Consider the following 24365-nt stretch of genomic DNA (forward strand, 5'->3'; position numbering starts at 1 on the left):
GATTGCAAACTAATACGTCCCTTTTGGAAAGTCATCTGGAGAACACTTAGAGAACTAAAAATAGACCTGCCATTTGATCCTATAATTCCTCTACTAAGTATATATCCAGAAGACGAAAAATCACACTATAATAAAGATATTTGTACCAGAATGTTCGTTGCAGCCCAATTCATAATTGCTAGGTCATGGAAGAAGCCCAACTGCCCATTGACCCATGACTGGATCAATAAATTATGGTACATGTATACCATGGAATACTATGCAGCCATAAAGAAAGATGGAGACTTTACCTCCTTTATGTTTACATGGATGGAGCTGGAGAATATTCTTCTTAGCAAAATATCTCAAGAATGGAAGAAAAAGTATTCAATATACTCAACCCTATTATAAAACTAATATATTGCTTTCATAGGAAAGCTATAACCCAATTTTAGCCCAAGAATATGGGGAAAGGGGAGAGGGAGGTGGAAGAGGATGGGTGGAGGGAGGGTGATTGGTGGGAGCACGTCTATGATTTATCCTATGGGGGTACATGGGAGTCTTTATAAATGTAGAATATAAATGTCTTAACACAATAACTAAGAAAATGACATGAAGGTGATGTTAACCAGTTGGTTGAAAGCATTTCAAACTGTATATAGAAACAACACACTGGACCCCATGATAGTATTAATGTACACAGCTATGATTTAATTAAAAAAAGAAAGAAAATGGAAGGATAAGCCAGAGGTTAGGAGGAAAATATTGGATAAACTTCAATCTGAGAACTAGTACCCAGAATATATACAGAACTCTGAAAACTGAACAAGAAAACAAAACCCTCAATTTTCAAAAATAGGCAAAAGATAGGAATACCTTGCCAAAAAAGAAATATGGACGGCAGCTAAGTACAAGAAGAGATGTTTAGGGTCTTTAGTCATTGGGAAAATTAAAATTGAAATTACAAGATAGAATAGAGGACACTTTTTAAAATATGAAAGTACCAAGTGTTGGCAAGGATGTGGAATAAATGGAATTGTCATATATTGCTAGGGGAAACGCCATTTTGCTGGTACAGCAACTTTGGAAAACAGTTTGGTTGTGTCTTATAGAGTTAAAATATACTTATCATGTAACTCAGCAATCCTAACCCTATTTACTTACCAAAAATAAATTTAGACATATGTCCATGAAAATTTTGTACATGAATACTTATGGCAACTTATTCATAATTGCCCCAAACAAGAAACAGCTCAAATGTTTGTAAGCTGACAATTGGATTTTAAAAATTGTCCCCAAAATGAAATGTCACTCAGTTATATAAAGCAATAAATTATTGACTTGGGCAAAATTACAGTGATTACCAAGAACAGTGGGTAGGAAAGGAAGTAGACTGACAAAAAAGGGACGTGAGGAAAATTGGGGGGCCAATGGAACTCTTGTTTATTGTGATCGTGGTTATAGCTGCACAAAGATCTGTACATGTACAAAGGATAACTTTTACTGTATGTAAACAATACCTTGATACACATGATTTTTGAAAAATAGTGGAGAAAACTTGGAAGTTGATTTGTGATATCACTACTCCTAACCAACATTGTACTTAAGGTCTGGGTCAGTACAGTAAGACAGAAAGAAGAAATAAAATGCTTCAAGATTGTTATTGTTGACAGCATAATTTTCCATCTAGAAAATAAACCAAAAATAGTCAAACAAAAATTATTATAATTAATGAGAGTTTAGCAAGACCACCAGTTGCAAAACCTATATACCAAAGTCGATGCCTTTTCTATTAGCCAGAATTTTTACTTTTACAGAGATAGCAGTTATAATTCCACAAAAAGATCATCTGTGAATAAATCTAATGAAAGATGTGAATGGTCTTCATGAAGAAAACTTGAAGGGCATTGTCAGTCCTGCTCAGTAACTGAGGTATTGTCAGACCACCTGTGATATTACTCATAGGAAAATGATTAACCCATTGCTGGAACTACAAAAGGACAGATAGAAGTAGAGTTAGGGCACTCAGCTCACCCAGGACAATATGAGGAAGGGATAAAGCAGTGTAGGAAAGGAACTGGCACATACCCAGTAGATGGGGTTGTCAGAGAACTCCAGTATTACTTTTTCATTTGGCTGTCCCAGGACTGATCAACAGTGAGTAATAGAGTTGGGAATAAAAACAAGATATACAGTATAACTTATTTCCCTTTAGTCTTTGATTTCTTTATGAAATATTAAAACCATACAAAATAATTATACAGAAAAATATCCCGATCACCCTTATACTTACCACCCAATTTTATTAACAGTTTTTTATGTCCTGGTAATGTTTTCATTTCACTCTATTTTTCTCCATGGGGACACAGTTACATGGAAAAAGAGGATGATGGGTAACAGGGCAAGTTTGTCTTTATCTCTTTTCTTTCTGTGGTTATAACAGAAAGTGTAAATGCAGTGTTGGCATCTAAATGAGTTAGATGCATGCACTAGTGCTCTGCCCTGGTGTAAAAAATGCACTAGTGTCACTGCATTGGCATGGAAAACCACGCTAGTGCCTCTGCCTTGGCATAAAAAATGTGCTAGTGCCTCTGCCTTGGCATAAAAAACACACTAGTGCCTCTGCATTGGCGTAAAAAACACACTAGTGCCTATGCATTGGCATAAAAAATATGCCAGTGTCACTGCATTGGCACGAAAAACACACTAGTGCCTCTGCATTGGTGTAAAAAATGTGCTAGTGCCACTGCATTGGCATAAAAAACACGCTACTGCCTCTGCTTTGGAACTGCAGAACTGTGACTATAAAAAATGCACTAGTGCCTCTGCATTGGCGTGGAAAAAAGTGCTGGTGCCTGTGCATTGGCGTAAAAAACGTGCTAGTGCCTCTGCTTTGGAACTGCAGAACTATGACTATAAAAAAGGCACTAGTGTCTCTGCATTGGCAAGGAAAAAAGCGCTAGTACCTGTGCATTGGCATAAAAAGTGCACTAGTGTCACTGTATTGGCACAGAACAATGCATTAGTGCCACTGCCTTGAGTAAAAAATGCGCTAATGCCTTTGCATTGGCGTAAAAAATGCACTAGTGCCTCTGCCTTGGCATAAAAAACGTACTAGTGTCACTGCGTTGGCGTAAAAAATGAGCTAGTGCCTCTGCTTTGGTGTCAAAAATGCGTTAGTGCCTCTCCTTTGGTGGGAAAAATGTGCTAGTGCCACTGCATTGGCGTAAAAAAGTGCTAGTGCCTCAACATTGGTGTGGAAAAATGCAGTAGTGCCTCTGCATTGGCATAAAAGACATACTACTGCCTCTGCATTGGCATTAAAAAAACATGCTAGTGCCTCTGCATTGGCATAAGAAATGCACTAGTGTCTCTGCATTGGTGCAGGAAAAATGTGCTAGTCCCTCTGCATTGGTGTAAAAAATGCGCTAGTGCCTCTGGATAGGTGTAAAAAATGCACTAGTGCCTCAGCATTGGCATAAAAAATGTGCTGGTGCCTCTGCATTGGTGTAAAAAAAACACACTAGTGCCTCTGCATTTACATAAAAAATGCACTAGAGCCACTGCATTAGTGTGGAAAATGTGCCAGTCCCTCTGCATTGGCATAAAAAACATGCTAGTGCCTCTGCATTGGCACAGAAAAACACTCTAGACCCTCTGCATTGGTGTAAAAAATGCACTAGTGCCACTGCATTGGTGTAAAACATGCTCTAGTGCCTCTGCATTGGTGCAGAAAAACGCTCTAGTCCCTCTGCATTGGTGTAAAAAATGTACTAGTGCCACTGCATTGGTGTGAAAAACGTACTAGTGCCTCTGCATCGGTGTAAAACATGCTATAGTGCCTCTGCATTGGCGCAGAAAAATGCGTTAGTGCCTCTGCATTGGGGTAAAACATGCTATAGTGCCTCTGCATTGGCGCAGAAAAATGCGTTAGTGCCTCTGCATTGGGGTAAAAAACATGCTAGTGCCTCTCCATTGGCAGGGAAAAACATGCTAGTTCCTCTGCATAGGCATTAAAAAATGTGCTAGTGCCACTGCATTGGTGTGAAAAACATGCTAGTGCCACTGCATTGGTGTGAAAAATGTGCTAGTGCCTCTGCATTGGCATAAAAAATGCGCTAGATCCACTGCATTGGTGTAAAAATGTGCTAGTGCCTCTGAATTGGTGTAAAAAACCCACTAGTGCCTCTGCATTGGCGTAAAAAATGTGCATTGCCTCTGCATTGGTGTAACAAATGTGCTAGTGCCACTGCACTGGTGTAAAAAAGTGAGCTAGTACCACTGCATTGGTGTACAAAATGTGCTAGTGCCCCTGCTTTGGCGTGGAAAATGCGCTAGTGCCCCTGCATTGGCACAGAAAAACACGATAGTCCCCCCTGCTTTGGCGCGGAAAACATGCTAGTGCCCTTGCATTGGCACGGAAAAAGAGTCCCAGTGTATTGGTGCAGAAAAACGTTCTAGTGCCCTGCATTGGTGTGGAAAAACACGTTAGTGCCCCTGCCACTGCACGTTAGGAGTGTAAATGCAGTGATCCTTGGTATGTAAATGCAGTGTTGGTGTGTAAATGCAATGACCCTTAGCATGTTTAGGCATGTAAATGCAGTGACCCTTTGCATTTACACACCTAAACACACTATTTGCCTCTGTTAAAACAGTAACAGTATTGGGTTAAAACAGAGGCAAATACTCCATTCACAGCTTCAGACAAAGAATGTTAACACAGGCAGCTAGGCAGGCAGCACCTGTGAGATTCTTCCCAAATCCCCTCCAGAGATAAGCAAGAGGCTTTAGTAGGAGGGAAGATGGCCTTGGATTAAGACCACTGTCCATGATGACATGAGGGATGTAAACTCAGTGCTGCCAGGTACTGAAAGCTGCTAACTATGGATAGTGGTGAGCAGAATCCACTAGCCCTGTTCACTTGGGATTTGTGGTGTGTATCTCTACATCCATCTCCTGATTTTAGCTTGAGTGACTACTCAGAGTGTTGCACTGAGGTGATTAATTCAGGTCAAAGCATAACAATTATATTTGCAGAGTTTAAGGATCTGCACTGTCTTTACAAGGGTTTCAGACAGTGTTGGGCTGAGGAAGGGTGCTAAGTGACTCACAGGGCCTTCAGGTTCTAGGCTCAGGGGGAAACAAACTTGAACAAGAGAGTTTCTGAAGGGGATTTCAAATTGCAGGAGGGGCAACCACAGCAAAGCCCAACCAGATTTGGGAGGTACCGGCCTCTCACTGCTTAAATGTTGGGCTCTTATTTTAGATACTCTTGCCCTGTGGGATAGCTGCATTTCTTTTTCACTCAGCTAAAACATTCTCACTTAGGTCCCCAAACCTCATAAGGACGTTTAAACCTGCTTCACTGATCCAGGAAATGGTGCCTGGTAAAAACTAAAAATAAAGCAGAAAGGCTCAGGCTGGGTTTCAATGGTAGAATCCAAGGAGTTCGAAGGATTTCTAAACTTGGCCAAAGGCTTTCTTGCTTTTCTATTTCAAGTTCATTCACTTTAGAATTTCAAAATCTGAAGATTATTCCTTCCTTTTCCTGGTGTTGAAAATAGAAGAGCCCTGGCTTAACTTTGGAGCAGATTGCAATTTGTATTTTGGTTCTTCTATGATGTGGTGATGATTGCATAATGAGGTGGTTAAGGGCATGGACCTTGATGTCAGATGGCTAGGTTCAAATCCCAGCTCCATTATTGACTCCCCATGAGGCCTGAACCTCTCTTAGCCTCAGTTTCCCTGTCTGAAAAATCAGTGTTAATATGAGAAATAAGATTAACAGGTGTGGTTAACACAGGTAGCAGAGTATATAGCAAGTATTCAATAATTGCAACTCTTCCCTTACGCTTTTATCTCTTAATTTTCTGTAATGGTCCTGGTATTATGAAGCAGTTATACTCTAGGATGTGAGTGTGTGTGGTCAATACATTTATATAATGTCTAGTCAAAGTGGACATTGACTAGTATCTGTTTCCTTATATCCCTGGGCAAATGGCTGAGGCCACATCTAGCCACGTGACTAAGTTGTAGCCAATGGAGTATGAACAGAAGTAATAAGTTTTATCTCAAGGCCCTGCCCATGGGTATCTCCCATAAATCTGCCTCTGTACTCTTTCACCCAAGGTGGAGATAATTATGTGACCCTAGAAATCAGAGGATGAAGAGGACTGGGTCCCTGTCAGATTAAGTCCTTGAAAGACAGTTGGCAGGTTGAGACAAACCGACCTCTGCTGAGAAGGAACATCCATCGTGGACTGAGATAAACAAACTTCTAATGTGTCTGAACCATTATACATTTTATTTGTTACAAATCTAGTTCCCAATGCTTGATACCTTCTCAATCAATTCCTTCCTTAACTAATATAGTAGAACCACCATACTTGACCATCTCCTTAAGTTGACCTAATTGTCATAGGCTGAACATGCGCCACCATGTACATATCAGTACAGCAAGCATAGTTCCTTATGTTGACCACCTTCATATGTTGAGCAATTTGTGACAGTCCTTTGGGTGGTCAACTTACAGAGGTTCTACTGTACTTCTTTCTTGCTTCCCACTTCTTATGTAAAATTTCTGACTTACATAAAAGACTTAAAGTAGAAAGTTTCTTGAGGGGCTAATTAACCCAAATCAGTATCCGGGAGCATCTATTGACTTTGTGGACTACTTTTGCTTTTTATTTTTTAAGAGCTAGGAATTTTGGGAATTAAGTTTCACCAAGACAGGGATTTTGAGGGTGGATGTGAATACAGTACTCAGAAGGCTCAGAATACTTGGATTTTTACCATTCTTGACATCAGAACCTTAACTGGAACAAGTGAGGTTCACCTAGGCATGTATCTCCATTTGAACATCCTCAGATGAGTTAATGAAAACAAAGAAAAGCTTCATTGAGAATAATGGAAATTAGATTCAATTTGGAACACAAAGTTAATTGCAAGAACAATTAACATATTTAGAACATGTTATAAATTATTGATATTATCTTTATCAATTATAAAGAACAGACAATGGAGTTTGACATCAGTCTCCAGTTTCTGCTGGCTACAGAATAGTCAGTCACCCTTAACAAGAGGCTGGGGAAAAATTCTGTGCTGCAAGGTAGTCTGTATCCTCCTCATGGGTACCCTGTTGGAATTGGCCCTAGGTCCCTTGTGCCAGGATCTTTCTTTCTTCAAGTACTTGCTTTATGTACTGACTCTCACTAATTATTATCCCCAGACAGCTCTGCTTCTCTCCAATGTGTCTGGCAAAATGTTGACTACTTCCTTCACCTGCTAACAGAAATGGTGGCTGTTAATGAAATGACTTGCTTTCCACAACCCTGTGGCTGCTCTCTTTTCCCAATAGTGATAAGAAGGAAATTTTAAGCTTCTAATTTGAAAGACAGTGTTACTTCTTGCTTGGATTCTGAAAAGAAGTTTTACCCCTGGACAGCACCTTGACATTTCCTGTGTGAATCACACCATTGACTATGCCTCCAAAAACAGAGGCTGAAAAAGTTACACTCCAGGTCTTGTTTCTCAGATGTGAGCCCTTGGCAGCACACTCTGTTCTCAGATTCTGTCCTAAGGACTTACCATCTAAGGAGTCTGCAATGGATGGAATGTTTGTGTCTCCCCCTCCCTAAATTCATATGTTGAAACCCTTAATCCTAATGTGATGGTATTTGAGGGAGAGTCCTTTGGGAGGTAATTAGGTCATGAGGGTGGAGTCCTTGCAAATGGGATTAGTGCCATTATAAAAAAAAAAAGGCCAGAGGGCTAACTATCTCCTCGTTTGTTTGTTTTCTGAGACACCATCACCCTAAGTAGTGTTTCCCCCCAAAATAAGACCTACCTAAAAAATAAGCCCTAGCATGACCCCAATAAATAAGCCCTAGTGATGGCCGTGGCTATGCAGCATATCTGCCACACCATGCATTTTAGTGCAGAGAGGAAGACATCCCCTGCAAATAAGCCCTAGTGTGTCTTCTTGAGAAAAAATAAACATAAGACAGTGTCTTATTTGGGGGGAAAGGTGGTAGAGTGTAATGATGTCATCATAAGCTCATAGCAATCTCAAACTCCTAGATCAACTGACCCTCCTGTCCCAGCTTCTTAAGTAGTTGGGCCTACAGGCAACTGCCACAATGCCCAGCTAGGTTTTTTTTTTATCTTTTTGTAGAAACAAGGTCTCACTTTTGCTCTGGCTAGTCTTGAATTTCTGGCCTCAGGCAATCCTTCTACCTTGGCGTCCCAAAGTACTACAAATGTGGGCCACCACACCTGGCCTTATCTCTTGCTCTACTGTGTGAGGACAGAAGTCAACTATCTGCCAAGCAGATGCTGGATCTGCTGGCCCCTTGATCTTGGACTTGTCAGTCTCTCTAACTGTGAGAAATAAATGTGTGTTATTTAAGCACTCAGTCTATGATAATTTGTTATAGCAGCCTTAACTGACCAAGACAGTCAATACAGTACATAAATAGAAGATATGACCACACAGAACTCCTTGTCAAGGCCCCTAAAGCTCCTGTGAAAGATCTGAGAATAGCTCTGGAAACATGAAAACAAGTGCAAGAAGGGTATTAAGGGGTTGCTAGAGCTTGGGGGCAGTGACTTCAATTCAAACTAGATGCTACGTAGCTCACAGATAGATGTGTAGGTGGAGCAAGCCCTTGACTACCAATGGGTCAGAGCTGTTGGTGAAAAAACAGAACTATAATTAATGATACAGACTCCCAGGATACCCCATTATAATCCACATGGTAGTTACAAAGATTAAAATATTACTCAAAAGAAAGGAATTTGTATGAAGGAAAATCACAAAACCCCACAACTTTTATATGCCAAAAGCATTTTCTCATGAAGCGAATTCCAGGATACATTGTAAAACAGAAAATTTTCCAATTTTGTAGATCCTTATTAGGAAAGCTCATCATGAAGTTATGACAAAGCAACAATCTGTTGGAACAGGTAATAAATAATTAATACATCAAGCCTTAAATTAGAACTCTACTTAAGACAGAATCAGTCCTTCTTGTCCTAGAGCTTTTGGCTGTTTTCAGCAAAAACAGCTGTATTCCACTAAATTGGATGTGAAGTTTTCCTGAAGAATGTCCATGGAATGGAGAAAATGCTTAGTATCTGGGCATACATCTTTCTTGGGAGGAGAGAGAAAGGAATGTGTGTTGAACAACTTATGTATGCAGTTGGTGTTTTACAGATATTATTGATTGATATATTTTTTCAAATATCAAATTTAGTATTAATATTTCCATTTTGCACATATAGCTAAGCAAGGTGAATAAGGCCACTCAGCTATTAAATGGAAGATACAGGACTCCAGTGCATGCCTGCCATGCTCCAAAACTTGTGTTTCCACTGTTGGATACCCTGATGTTTCTCAGAGTGCATGTTATGTACTGCGTTATTTTCTCTCTAAATGCGGATGATTTAAGAAGACAAATAACGCAAGAATGACTATTCTAATGTCGACAAGAAATTCTAATTCTACAAATGAGCTCTACAACTTTCTCCCTAAATACTTGAGTTGGGATCTTGTTTCTGCTGATGTTCAGCTGACTCAGCCTAAAAGATTCCTTTGGAATTAGTAGCTTTAATTCCTACTGGTGCAGTAGTACAGAGAAATGGGTAGGCTTTGATTTTCCAATTCATCTCAGTCATCAAAGCTCACTCTGCTCGCCTTTCTCTGGCTTCTGGTGAAGTGGTTGTGGAGCTTTGGTGTACATAAAAAATATCTGATCAAATTATTTAAAAATGAATGATTTGGCTTCTATCCTGAGGCCAACAATCTACATTTTGCAACAACTATCCAAGGGGATCACAGAAATTTGACTTTGTAAGTGCCTTAACTTTCTTTATTACTCTCATTTTCCTTTTTTGTTTTTGTTTGGTTGTACACCTTCTTGAGGTTGGGACTTCTTTTGTAAGTCCTGCTGTTTGGTTCTCTGCACCCCTAGAACCGCTGAGCTAGTGTATGGTCTGGCTTGATGGAGGCTCGGGACTAAAGCCAGAGAAGCAGAGGTAAGATCTCATAGCCCGAGGCTCTAAGAGGGAAGACACCTGAGTTAGGAGAGAGAGAAAAGACCTGCTTAATAAAATATCAGTGGTACGATATTATCCTGCTGGGAAAATAGTCAAGACAAAGACAAAAGAGTGGCACAAAACTGAAGGAATCACGCCAAGAGGGTGAAATCCCAGAATGAGCTGCTGCTCATGGAAAATGCTAAGGGCAAAAATCGAGGGCTTTTAAGAAGTGCCACAGCAATCAAAAACAATGAAGAAATAAAGGCCAGGAGCAGGTGATGTAATGTTGGCAGACAGCTGGATGAGCAGCACCACTCACTTCCTGTTTTTCTTCCCTACTCCAACAGAGAGAAGGATCCCCAAGCTGAAAATGTGCTGAACAAACATTTCCTAGAGAAAATGTCATCCGAAGATGGAAGAGGGGCTGGGAAAGAAGATCTAATTGCCTGGAGTGAGTGCAACTTATAAGACCAGATGAATTACATCACAGAGCACCCAGAATTGGCACTGGAGTTATAAACCTACTGTTGGTTATCTTTAAAGTCTATGGAGAAAGAGGTGCCAGTGACTGGGGGCAAGAAAATCCCTGTTTTTCCCTAAAGATTTTTTCTAAAAACCACAGATCTTAATGCCCTGCAAAATTCTGGAAGAGACAACAAATCAGATAATTTGGGTGGAACTTAGAAAAGAGAGTGGTCATCACCAGGAGCCAGCACAAGCTCTGTGGCGACATGTTGTGTCAAAGCCTCTGCTTTTTCTCCCCGCCACCCCCAATGTTGCCCTGTAGATATACAGGGGGAAACTGTAGGCACAGAACTCTCAACAATGTCAAATCCCATAACCTCAAATCTGCCTCTTTAAGAAAAAGTCACTTTAAGAAAAAGGACACCACCCCTAGAAAGAAGCCTGTTAAGGAATTCGGCCATTTATTTTTTATTTTTCTTTCTTTTTTTCTTTCTTTCTTTCTTTTTGAGACAGAGTCTCAAGCTGTAGCCCTGGGTAGAGTGTTGTGGTGTCACAGCTCACAGCAACCTCAAACTCTTGGGCTTAAGTGATTCTCTTGCCTCAGCCTCCCGAGTAGCTGGGACTACAGGTGCCCGCCACAATGCCTGGCTATTTTGTTGTAGTCGTCATTGTTGTAGTCATCATTGTTGTTTAGTTGGCCCAGGCTGGATTCGAACCCTCAGCTCCAGTGTATGTGGTGGGTGCCCTAGTGGCTGAGCTACAGGCACTGAGCCGGAACCTAGATCAGCCTCGAGACCCAACATGTGGCTTCTCTTGCTTGTCATCTCTCTTTCACACACACCCAGAGTCACATCTTTTCTGTGTGTTCCACAGAACAAGTGGCCATGTTGCCAAGATCCCACCTGAGCTGGGTGTGGTGGTTCACACCTGTAATCCTAGCACTCTGGGAGGCCAAGGTGGGTGGATCACCTGAGCTGAAGAGTTCAAGACCAGCCTAAGCAAGAGTGAAACTCTATCTCTACTAAAAATAGAAAAACTAGCCAGGCATTGTGTCTTTTATGTGAAGACATGGAAGGCTGGATTTCCAAAAACACCAAAAATAGTCCAAGAGACTAAAGTTGCCGTGAGCTATGATGTCATAGCACTCTCCCCAGGGCAACAGAGTGAGATTTTGTCTACACACACACACATATATATACACATACATAAATTAAAAAATAGCTGGGCATGGCGCATGTACCTATAGTCCTAGCAAAGACAGGCAGATCACTTGAGCCCAGAAGTTTGAGGTTATAGTGAGGTATGATGAAGCCACTGCACTCTAGCCTAGGTGACAGAGCAAGACTTTGTCTTAAAAAACAAACGAACAAACAAACAAAACAAAATACACTCCACCTGGCTTCACATCCCAGGCCTGAGCTGCTGTCCTCTCTCCTTGGTTTGCACAGGATGTTCAGTTTCCCAGCTTCCTGCCTTGCTAAATTCAGTTCCCTGTTGTCACTTCACTTCACCTTCTCAAACAGCGTGTGCTGGCTATCCAGTCTGCACTCTGATGTCTCAGTTCAGTTCAGACCTTGCTAACTCTCCTTGTTTGCCCGCTCCAGCAAACAAGCTCCCAGCAAAGCTCCCCAGCTTATCCTGTGCCCAAGATTCAGATCCTGGCTCACTAGTACTATGCTCAGACAGGTGCACAGCTGCTTAGACTACCATGCCCAGGACTACCAGTAAACAATTCAAAAACCACTGCCATCCTAGCCAATATTTTTATCCACGAGTTGAATGAAGACATAGAAGGCTTGGAGTTTCAATTATACTAATTACACAGAGTTTGGATGGGAACAAATATGTTGGAAAGAAAAACTGAGATTCAAAAATATAAATAGCTAGGAAGGTGATGCTGAGTAGAGGCGAACGTAAAATCACCCTCAGGTTCAGACAAGCAACTGCCCCTACACTGTGGCCACTGACCGCATTAACAGGAGTTAATGTGAAAGTGATGTTAAGGTTTTTGTTAATTACATGCTCACTGTGGGTCCTGGATGTGACATGGCTACCAGGAAGGTAATGTGGTCATCAGGTGCGCTGATAAAAATATAGAGTCAGTATCACGAGAAGTAATGGTTTCAGTAATGGTTAAGGACACGAGGAGAAATCCCAAATGATGTCACAACCCTGAAGCAACCGTGTAAGAAGGGTTGTGCCACAGAATGAGCTGAGGCAGAAATATACTGTCTCGGGTTTTTAGTTTGCAGAATGCTGGTATCAATTGCAATAGGAGAATGAAAAAAGTGGATAACGTGTGGATTTAATTCTGAATGTATGTCTTTTGGGAGGGATGGAGGCAAAAGGAAACATATCCAGAGAGGGATGGCAAGACTAGTATAGTGTTTATAAATCCTATCCTCGGACTGAGCTTCAGAGGAACTGGGGTATTTAAGCTGCGGGAGGCATGTATTGAGAGACATAAGAACACAGCAAATGCGTTGACGGGCTCTTATGCAGAGGAGAATTAGATTTATTCTCACTTCATTCTCATAAGAGTAGGCCTGTGGCCCAAGGGCAGAAGCTAACACAGATTTGAACTCTACACACCAATACCTCCGACCCCGGGTTGTTATCCAGATGCTTCCCAAGGCCTAGCATGCTCCACAGGGCTCTAGGAGCAGGGTGGAGACCTGCGGCCACTGGGGAGGGAGCCTCTTCCCTGCATGGGTCTTCCTCTCAAGTGCTCTGTGCTTTGAAGGGGAGAAGTCCTGGGGACACCACATGGGAGGGGGAAGCCCTGATGTCCCATGAATCACTCCAGGTACGTCCCCTGAAGTCCTGGAAGTTGACAGTGGGAGAGTGTCTGCGACCACAGCCTGAGGGGCTGGAGACAGGAGTGTCTATAAAGGAGTCAGTCTGTCCACAGGGGGCTCATGTACCTACTGGGGGCAATGATCTATTTTCAGCTGGGACCCTTGGTGCCAGGCTGCCTGGTGCTGGGAGACGGGTGGCTGGTTTACCTCAGACTCCACTCAGAGGGAGGGCCTGCCAGGAAGGCCCAAGAATGCAAACAATTTCCTGGCAACAGTGGTCTCCTGTGCTCTGCCAATATCTGGTGAAAGAGGGAGGTGGAGGGAAAAAGAGAGATAGAAAACAGAGTGAGGGCTAGGAGAGGGAGGGTGCAGCAGGGAGAAGCAGAGGAAAAGAGAGCCTGCCTCCCCTGCTTTGCTCTGTCATTTGTTTATTTGCTGGCATCTGAGTGCCACCAATTCCTGAGTCATTGATGAGTGTCCAAAGCAAAGGAACAGCTCAACAAGAGGGAAAAAATGGATTTGCTACACCATCCAGATCCCTCCTTGACCTTTCCCCTGGCCCCTGCCCAGCTGGTGATGCTACCAGTAAGAGGACAGGGACTTCTGAGGAAGGAGCCCCTGACTACCAGGGCCTCTGTAAGTTTTGATTGTTGGCTTACTGTAGTGTTATGTTAAGGCAGAGGTTCTCAGAGGTGGAGGGAGATGGCATGGCGTGAAGCACATTTTTCTACAGGGGACATTGGGCAATGTCTGGAGACATTTTCAGTTGTAACAACTAGGGACAGGGGATACTACTGGCATCCAGAGGGTAGAGGTCAAGGATCCTGCTGAAATTGTTATGATGCACAGGATAGCCCCCACAACAGAGACTTACCCAGACCAGACTATCAATAGTGGGGAGTCTAAGAAGGCAGGTTTCAAGGAGATTTAACACCAGAGGCTTTGTGCTGGTGCCAGGGCCCAGTGGGGTTGCTGGAACCAAAAGGATCTTAGACGTCATAGTATTCCCCTTTGCACAGGTGAGATGCTTGAGGCTCAGGGAGTGAAGGGGCTTTTCCAGGGACTTAGGCTGTGTGGTGAGGTGATTAAGAGTTTTGGAGAAAGATAGACCTAATTTTAGATCCAGGCTCAGTTACTTGATATCTGGGTGATGTGGACAAGTTATTAATACTTTGTTTCCCAGAGCCTCAATTCTCTTGAACACTCTCACAGCATAACTTTAAGGAATGTGAGAGAGAACGCACACAAAGTGCTGACACAGCACGCAGAATGTAAGAAATGGCACCTCTATTACGAGCTAGAGCTAAACTCAGCTTGTGCCCAGTTCTGTTCTTTTTCAACTTTTTCACTCTAATAAATCTCATCAGTTCTGAGAAGCACGTAGTATAGGGCTTGTGAACGCTGGCATGCGGCCCAAGTGGATCTGGGATTCAAAATCCAGCTCTGCCATTTTCAAGCTGATAAATCATCTCCCTATGAGCCCCAGTTTCCTCAAGTATAGAGTGGGCTGATGCTACTACCAGCCTCATAGGCCTGTGGCAAGATTTAAAATGAGAACCTATATTAAACACTTCATAGTTGAGACTAGACTATAGTAACCAGTCAATATGGATTAGCTATAGCTAATATCTGTGGCAGGTTGTATTTCGCCACAGCATCTCCCATTCAATATGCTCTTCATCCAATGTGACTCTCTTCTTATTAAGAGGAGGGGTCTGTGTTCTCTTTTTTTTTTTGGATGTTGGTAGACATGTGGCTCTAAGAAAAGTGATATTTCGTGACTTTTGGGATGAGATCATGAGAAACGATACAGCTCCTGCTTGCTTGTATGGGGATGCTCACACTTGAAACCCAGCCTCCATGCTGTGAGGAAGCCCAAGCCAGCTCAGAGAGAGATCCATTTGAAGAGGAACTGACAGAACTAATTTGCCAGCCATGTGATGAGCCACAATGGAGTGGAAACTCTGGTTCCAGACATGCTGCCCCAGCTAATACTGAATGGAAAGAAATGAGCTGGCCACACTCAATCCTGTCCAAACTGCAGACTCATGAGCAAAATAAGTGATCATTGTCATTTTAGACCATAAGTTTTGGGACAGCTTGTTCTGCAGCAGTGGTAACTGGAACAATATTATTTTTCTTAATAGTCAGAAAATGAATTTTCCTTCTGCCCATATCACCTCCTAAGCCTCATTATCAACACAAAGAAGAAAACCAGGCTCAGGAGGGAATGTGGTGGCTTTTTACCCAATCCCCTGTGATCTAGAAGAGATGATTAAATGCCATCACCAGTTGAGGATGTGATATTCGGAGATTCAGGAACCTTCTAAAGGTTTATCTGGAGACACAATTCAACCAATATCTTTTGGGGATGAGTTAATTCCAGGGCCTGCTAGGCCTCTTGAGGCTTGGGAAGAAGGCCCCTGAGAACACATACTCGGGTGTTATTCTTTCCCTTTCCTTCTTATCTGGATTCTGCCATAAGTGTGAGAGACAGGTGTGAGAAGGAAAAATAATTTTCTCCTCCTGGATTTATGAGTTCTTAGTAGGGACTCCCTGCAACAAAAGACAGATTAACAAGAGAAAAGCAAACAAATGTATAATAACATGTATACGTCCTGTCAGTATGGGGGATAACCCAGAGAAATGATTAAATCTCTAGAGCAGATCTCAAAGAGTTGTCTTAGACTTCAGACTTAATTACTTGGTTTCTCTGAAATAAAGAAAGGAGGGTATAGGAAAAGACCCTGTTAGGATGAGATGGCAGGAAAAGCATGATGAAGCAAGGGTAAGTTTTGTTACACAGATTTAAGTGGATGCCTTCTCCAGTAATTAAGTCTCTAGTGATTTAGTGATCTTTCTGTGCTTGGTGCAGACAGGGAGATACCCTTAAATGGAGATTGCCTTTGTAGATGTAAATTTTTCTAACAAAAGGACAACTTTTGAGAACTACTGCTGTGTCTGCAATTTCTCAAAATAACAGCTCAAAATAATTCTTATGCCAGGGAGGCACATTTTGGTGTGGCATATTCTGGTCTCCTGAAGTCATATTTGGGGAGTCATATTTGATGATAAATTGGGGAAGGTTTTTGCCCTTCTAAGGAACTCAAATGAATTTATTATTCTACAAATAATTATGCATACATGTGTGTCTATACGCGTGTGTATGTGACCTAAAGGCATGTAGGAGGCGGAGGAAGGGATATTAGAATTAAAAGTTAAGGAAACCCCCCCACTCTTTTTCCTGAGAACAATAGTTGTTCCTCTTTATTTAGCTCAGTGGAAGGTTACCTGGTAAAACCACTCAGAGCTACATGATTACTAGATTCAACACAATACCTTCTTGAGGGGTGGGTAGGTAGGGGGCCTACTGAGGAAGAACTCTACACTTTATTCACCAAGACAAACTTGTGTCTTACCAGAAGGATAAAATAATAATGAGTTACCAGCTGCTTCCCCCCAGGTACTCCATATGATGGACTGGTGAAAGTGACCACATCTCTCCTGAAGCAGGTGTCCAAGCCTGCGATTCCAGGCTAGGGGAAGGGTAGATAGGTACTTACTTGGTTTCTGGAAAGGGGACAATATATTAGAGGCACAACTTTCCCCTGCATCAAATAGGAGATTTTATAGTTCCAAAAGCCTTGTGTCTCTTGTCCTCTGCCTTTATGACCCACGTGCCTCTTCCTTGAAAGACTTAATGAGAGCTTTGGGTTCTACTCCAGAGTGCACTCCAGAGGGAAGCGAACTTGACACTTCCTGGGTAATTCTTTGGTGACCTTAGCATTGGAACCCCACTTTTGGAAAAGGCTTAGAAGAAATGTTACAAAGTAGCTGAAGGATGCTCTTAGTCTTCAGCAGAAAGCAGCTATGAGTTTCACAGTGCCTCTCCAGCCTACCCCCATACCTCTGCAAAGTGATATTTGTCATCCAGAAGATGGGAGATGCTTCCCAATCTTCCTTTCTTAGTTCTTTCTATGGAAAAAATAAAAAGAAATTGGTGTTTTCTCCAATGTAGTAACTTATTATGGAATGATTTCTATTATGATAAGAAACAGGCTGTCACCTATAAAAGTTATGAAAGTCAAAAATCTGGCCCATAAAAAACATTCAGCAAGGCTGTCTACTGAAAGAGGTGCAACTCAATGTTTTAAAAGGTGGCTAAATGGTCTTTGAGATGAATGAGCAGTATGGTAGGAAGGAGAGGCCTCTCTATTATGTCACTGGGGAGAGGAAGCTGCCGTGTGTGCCGTGTGTGTGTGTGTGTGTGTGTGTGTGACTGGACCATGACTCATATTAACAGGAGTGGGGTTGTTGACAGAGAAGACAGATGCTCCTGTCCTCTGTGTGTCTGATGGCTTTCCTGGAGGAGGGGGTAGTAAGAAGTGTCTGACCCTCGTTGCTGGGTCATGATGATCTCATTTTTTTGGCTTTTTATTCTTGGCTGTGAAAATAGCTTTTCACCTCCAGTGACTCACAGTTAAACCAGACGAGGCATTTAGAGAATATGTGATTAATCCATCTTCTTTTGGACCTTCGATCAGTTCAAGGGGCAGATTTGTGAGCTTCCTCAGCATCAGCACTGTGGTTTTTGGTCCCTGGATAGATGTGGTGGCAAAACACCTTTGAGGAAGGTAAAGGGGAAGCAAGATGAGGAGAGCCTTAACCCCCCACCCAGGCAGGAGAGCTGGGAAGCCTCCCCCTGCAGTGAAGCCCCTCCCTGTCCAGGGCCCAGCACACCTGATGGCCGTGGTGGGGGTGGGGATCGCCTGACTTGACTCAGCTCCTCATTTGCCCCTTCCAGGAATCCTGGGTCAATGCTAAACTGCTTGCAATGTGTGACTGGGGATGGCAGTGTCTCAAGGGGCGGCACGCTAGAAAGGAAGAAGGAGCTGATGTCGTCAGCCATTGTTAAGAAAGAATACAAGAAACTCTAGTCCCAGAGGACTGCGGCCAGAGGGGGTTGCCTAGCAACGCTGTGCCTGCATCAAGCTTCCAGTGCTGATCTCTCCGCTGCTGAGGCCTCTTACAACCCTTACCTACTCCTACCTTCCTGGTTTCTTCCTTCCAAGCTGCCCTCCACATGGCTTTCCAACAAATCCCACTTGGGTAGAAATGCCCCTGTAGGATGTGAATCTGGGGAGCCCAGGCCATGTTTGCTGCAGACCTTGGAATGAGAGTGGTGCTCTGAATCGTTCTTCCTCAGGGGAGGAAAGGGGTGGTTAGGAACTCAGATGCCAGAGCTACACCTGGGTTCAAATTCCAGGGCCAGCATTTACTAGATGCTGGGCCAGGGTCTTAACCTCGCAATGCTTTATTTTCCCTATCTGTAAAAGAGAGAGAATAATAGTACCCACCTCATTTGGGGCAGTCTGAGGGTTTAGTACGGATGGATGGATAGAAAAGCAGAATCATGCAAAACAGTGTCTGGTACATAGAAATCTATGTATGTGGTGTGTTATTAATAGTCCTGCAGGATAGTTGGACCCAAACACTTGCTCCTGGGTAGGGCAGAGAAATCGGGGAAGAAGATTCAAGCTCTGGTTTCAAGATGCTGTGTAGTGTCTGGAGACTTGTTTCCAGGCCACTACTCTGACAGTAGCTTGCTGTGCGGTCTTGATCAAGGAGCAATTTTCTTCTTAGTCTCCTCGGCAAGATTGGAGGATGGACTGAAAAGGCCTGAATTTCCTCCATTCTTTCTTGCTATATGGCATCCTGGACATGATGGAGCTGTGAGTCACCTCTGTCCCCACAGCTATAGTGGGAATTAGAAAATTTGGCAGTGAGAGAGTCCTCCAGTCGAGACCCACAAGGGTGGTTTGGGTGAGCCGTAGGTGCACGACCTCAGATGAGGAGTGTCCAGTCCAGACCTGGGAAGGGGCAGGCAGCCCAGCTCATGTTCATATTTCCTTGTATTTATTTATTTTTGTAGTTGCTTTAGAGATTATATTTACATACCCACTTCTCACATTTAAATGTAATATTCCATCACTTCAAGTAGAATGTAGATACCTTACAATAATACATGTTTCGTTATCCTCCTCCCTGCTTTGTATTTTAATTGTCACATATATTACAGCTATGTGCATTGAAAGCTTCCCCTTCCAACGATGTTATAATTTGGGTTTTTAATAATCATATATATTTTTAAAGAAAATAAAATAGTTTATTATACTTACACAGGCATTTACCATTTTTGTTGCTCTTCCTTCATTCTTGAGTTCTAATCTGCCCTTTGGGATCATTTCTCATCAATCTGAAGAACTTCCTCTAATATTTCTTTTCAAATGAGTCTGCTGATCGTGAAATCTCTTAGTTTTTCTCCATCTGAGAATGACATAATTTCTCCTTTATTCCTGAAGGATATTTTCATAGGCTATAGAATTCGAGGTTGATAGTTCTTTCTGGCTCCCGTGGCTGCTGATGAGAAATTGGTGGTCAATCACATTGTTATTCTGTGTGTGATGTGGCAGTTTCTCTGGCTGCTTTTGATATTTCTTTACTGTCTTTGGTTTTCACCATTTGATTCTAGTGGTTTTATTTGCACTCATCCTGTTTACGATTCCCTGAGCTGCTTGTATCTGTAAATTTATGTCTTTCAATGGATTTGGGATATTTCTATACTAATTCCTCCATACATACATATATATATATATATATATATATTTTTTTTTTTCTTTCACCAATTTCTTTCTCCTCTCCTTTAGGGACTCCAATCACATGTGTGTTAAACTTTTTATATTGTTCCATAGATTCTGAGTTCATTTTTTTCAACTTACTTTCTCTCTGCCCTTCAGATTGTATAATTCTAATTAGTCCAAGTAAATAGACTCCTTTTTTCTGTTATCTTTACTTTTTTGAAGAGGGATTCCAACTTTTTGAGTCTATTTGGTAAAGTTTTAATTTCAGGTTATCATATTTCTTATAGTGAAATTTCGCTGGTTTCTGTTTCTCTTCTGAAAACTTTTCATTCATTTCAATAGTGTTCAATTTTTCCTCATGGAGAATGAGCATAATGGATGTTTTGAAGTCTTTATTTGATAATTCCAATATGTGGGTCATCTTTTCTTGAGAACTTCTGGTTCTTGGCATGCTGAATAATTTGGGGTATTATCCAGGACAGTTTGTATAGTATATTGTGAGACTCTAGGCCCTGTTATATTTTGTTGTGACTCTCTGTTCCCTGAGATTCTCCTCTGGAGAATTCAGAGGTTTTGTTTACCAGCCTTACCCTTGTTAGGCTTAGAGTGCAAGTTTTGTTTCACCTTATCTGGGTAGTAGCACTAATGCCTATAAAGCTTTCAAAGCTATGATTTTGGGAGATGTCACTTACATACACCACTCACTCAGGAATAGACTGGGAGTTAGACAGTGGTTTCTCTGGTTTAGTTCTTGGTGCCTATGTCACACCTCTTTGGGTGTGTTCCACATGTGCACACTTGGCCGTGAGCTTAGGATTTGTGTCAGATCACACATGGAAGTAGGGAACTGAGTTTTTCTGCTCACTCCTCTGCATGACTTTTCTCTTACTATTCAGCTCCCAGGGCTGCCTCCTTTTGGGGATCCTTTGACTAGGAAGATGGGGTTTACTACTGACGCAGGAAGAGTGAGAGAGAAATAATAAGAAATCCCCCTAGAGTTGTGGCATAATTCCTCAGCTCTAATACATAAAGGGATGGATCTCTCTCTTAAATGTGGAAACCTGCAGCACTGTCCCATTGGGCAACAGTGCTGGTACGGGGCAGGGATTGTTTTCCAGATAGGGCCATGAGAGAAAAAGGAGAAGAGAAAAGAGCCCTCTGGGCTTTCTGTACACTTTCCAGCTCACCAGGGTGTCTTTGCCAATCCCATGGCCCGAAAGACAGGCTTTCCTCAGACCTGTGCTCTTCACTGCATGGCACGTTTTCTTGATTTAGCTTGTCCTTGGGTCTAACCTTGTAGGTCAGTATTTTTAAATCTTTACTTATCTTATGGCACACTTTCACCTGTAGTCAAACTTCTGTAGCATACTTAAATTATGCTGGTCAAAAAAAAAAAAAAAGAGTAAGAGAAAAAGAATATACTTCCTGTGCCTTGAACCGCTTTAAAAATAATCTAATTAATGATCTTTAAAAATTTTCATGGCCCACCTAAGATCCTCTCACAGCATGCCAGTGTTCTATGTCACACTGGTTGAAAATCATCACTGTAGAGGACACTATCTCTGGTCTCTCTCAGAGGACAGAGCCAAGAAGTACATATATGTATCCTAACCCATGTATGGCCAAAGCATTGGCGTAGATTCTGCACAGTGCCACTCTGTACCTTGTTTTATGGTTAGTTGTGTGCACAGCTTATATTCTGTACTATCCCATAAGCTCTTCAAGAGCAGAGTTCACACCTGAGGCATTTTTGTGTCCACTTGGGTGTTTATTTAGCACAGAAGAGCAACTCAGTGCACGTTCACTGGTTGCATACGTGAGATTGGGGAATCAGAAGGCTCATGGTCATCTTTCTTTTTTTTTTAGAGACAGAGTCTCACTCTATCGTCCTTGGTAGAGTGCTGTGACGCCACAGCTCACAGCAACCTCCAACTCCTGGGCTTAGGCGATTCTCCTGCCTCAGCCTCCCAAGTAGCTGGGACTACAGGCACCCGCCACAATACCCCGCTATTTTTTGTTGCAGTTTGGCCTGGGCCAGTTTTGAATCCACCACCCTCGGTATATGGGTCCAGCTCCTACCCACTGAGCTTCAGGCACTGCCCTCTTTCTTTCCTTTTTTGTGTATGATAAGAGCAGCCACAGGTGTTGATTTGAGGGGTGAAAATAAAAAGTTTTGCCATTGTGAGGATGATCCCACTCACAGAGAACGACCCAGCCTTCTATAAAACTGGAAGCATGAAGTGTTCCCGCGTTGTTATAACAGCTGCTGTTTGGAGAACTCTGATTGGCTGCTTGCAGGGGACAAGCTGTGCTTCTGCTTGAGCTCCCCATTTTTAGCTCTCCCACAGATGCCCAAAGCTGTGCTTCATCTGCCCTGCCCCCACAGGCCGGGCCCCACAGCCTCAGTCCCTCTCAGCCATAGGGAGTAAATATTCTGTGCTTTCCCTAGGCCCCTCATTGGTGCTCCCTGAACCCAAGGACTGATCACAGTTTCACAGCTCAGGAAGCTGTCTTCTTGTCAGCTTGGTTTCTTATTGGCAGACCTCACTGTTCTTAGCTTCCAGTTTTGTCTGGGGCCTTCCAGGTGGGAGTCTAGATGATCTCTGTTGCTGGTTGTGCTATTGCTGCTTCTGCTCCCAGGCACCAGTGCCCCACCTGCCTTCTTTCCGTGGCTTGATGTTGGGAGGCAGGCTGCCAATAACCGATGTTCAGCCAGTGCCCAGGGATGAGTGTGCTTATGGGCCTGGCTTACTGGGGCTGCTGGGCCAGGCTGACAGCTGCGAGAAGGGCGCCCAGCCCAGACAGAGGCTTTCCCCTCTGGTGAACTTACCTCCTGCCTGTGAAGAGGCAAAGCTGCTCTGAAGCCCCAGGGTTGGGCGCCAGAGCCCACAGGTCCAGAATCAGCTATTGTTTGGTCTGCTTGAACCTGGCTCTGCAGACACAGGGAGCCAGGCAGGCAGAGTGGCTCCCTGCGGGTGTCACAGCCATGCTGGTTGCTGTGGACTGTGACCTGGTATTTGCTCTGGCTGTTTGCTGGAGGGATGCCTGTGAGAAGCTAAGGCGTCTCTCCCCCCACCCCCACATGCTTACAACAAAGACGTCAGGAATGGAATCTGATTGGAGGAGAGTGAATTTTCTGGGGAAGCAGAGGGGAATTCATAGCAAGAGTGGGCCTGGGGACACAGGGGTTGGACTTAGTCAGGAGCATCTTCCCAGGACCTTGGGATCAGCAGTAGCTGAGAGTCAAGCCCAGATCAGTGAAGACATGGCATCTTTGTTCTTCGCGTTTGCTCTCTTCCTCTCATTTTCCTCCCACTCAGAGGACTGCAATACAGAGTGACACAGAGAGGTGCCCTATTCATACTGTGATTGTCACCAGTGGAAACAGGAGGGATCCTTCCGCTGCCACCTGCCCCTCACAGGCATGCAGCTGAAGTGTCCCTGAGGGACATGGGATAGCGACCCTCCTGCCATCCCCAGGCTCTGAAGAGCCTAGCCTGCATTTGCCTCTTGCATGCCCTGGGCCCCTTTGTCCCTGCCCATCTGCCCTCTGAGAGATGGGAGACTAGCCACAGAGAGAGCCTTGGGCAGAGGCTGTGTTGCCTCGGGCAGGGCCACTGCTATGTGTCTGAGCACTTAACTCACTTTAAATGGCTCTTGCCTGGGCTTACTCTCCTCGGACTGAAGAGGTCATTCCACAGTATTAATTCCTTTGCATAGTGTTTCCCTGGGCCTGGCTTTCAGGCTACTAACCACAGAACACAGACAGGCAGCAGCAGACCTCCACCCAGACTTAGCAGACTCTTCAGTGTAGGCAGGAGATGATTTTCCTCTCCTTTCCTTTCATTTCTTTTCTTTAACTTTCTTTCCTTTTCTAGACAAAGTCCTACTCTGTTCTCCCAGGCTAGAGTGCCATGGTGTCAGCCTAGCTCATAGCAACCTCAAACTCCTAGGCTCAAGTGATCCTCTGCCTCAGCCTCCCAAGTAGCTGGGACTATAGGCACCCACCACAATGCCTGGGTAAATTTTCTATTTTTAGTAGAGATGGGGGCGTCTTACTCTTGCTCAGGCTGGTCTTGAACTCCTGAGCTCAAGGGATCCTCCTGCCTTAGCCTCCCAGAGTGCTAGGATTACAGGTGTGAGCCACTGCACCGAGCTCAGGAGACAATTTTCTAAGGTGGGTTAACTTAATAAGGTTCCAAGATATAGGATGTCCTGTAACCACTGGGAAAGTGCCTGATTGCCCTGGTGGTAGCCAGGGTGACCCTGGATTCAGTACAAGGAGAAGACAGCATTACCTCGGAGAGCATCTACATGAACTCTCCAGAAGAGAAAAATGCATTTTAACAAATGTCAAAACTTTAAAAGTAGGCTCAGCACCTGTAGCTCAAGGGGCTAAGGCGCCAGCCACAAACACCTAAGGAGGCGGGTTCGAATCCAGCCC

This window comes from Otolemur garnettii, unplaced genomic scaffold (assembly GCF_000181295.1).
Source record: "Otolemur garnettii isolate 467f Iridium unplaced genomic scaffold, OtoGar3 scaffold00017, whole genome shotgun sequence".
Taxonomy (NCBI): domain Eukaryota; kingdom Metazoa; phylum Chordata; class Mammalia; order Primates; family Galagidae; genus Otolemur; species Otolemur garnettii.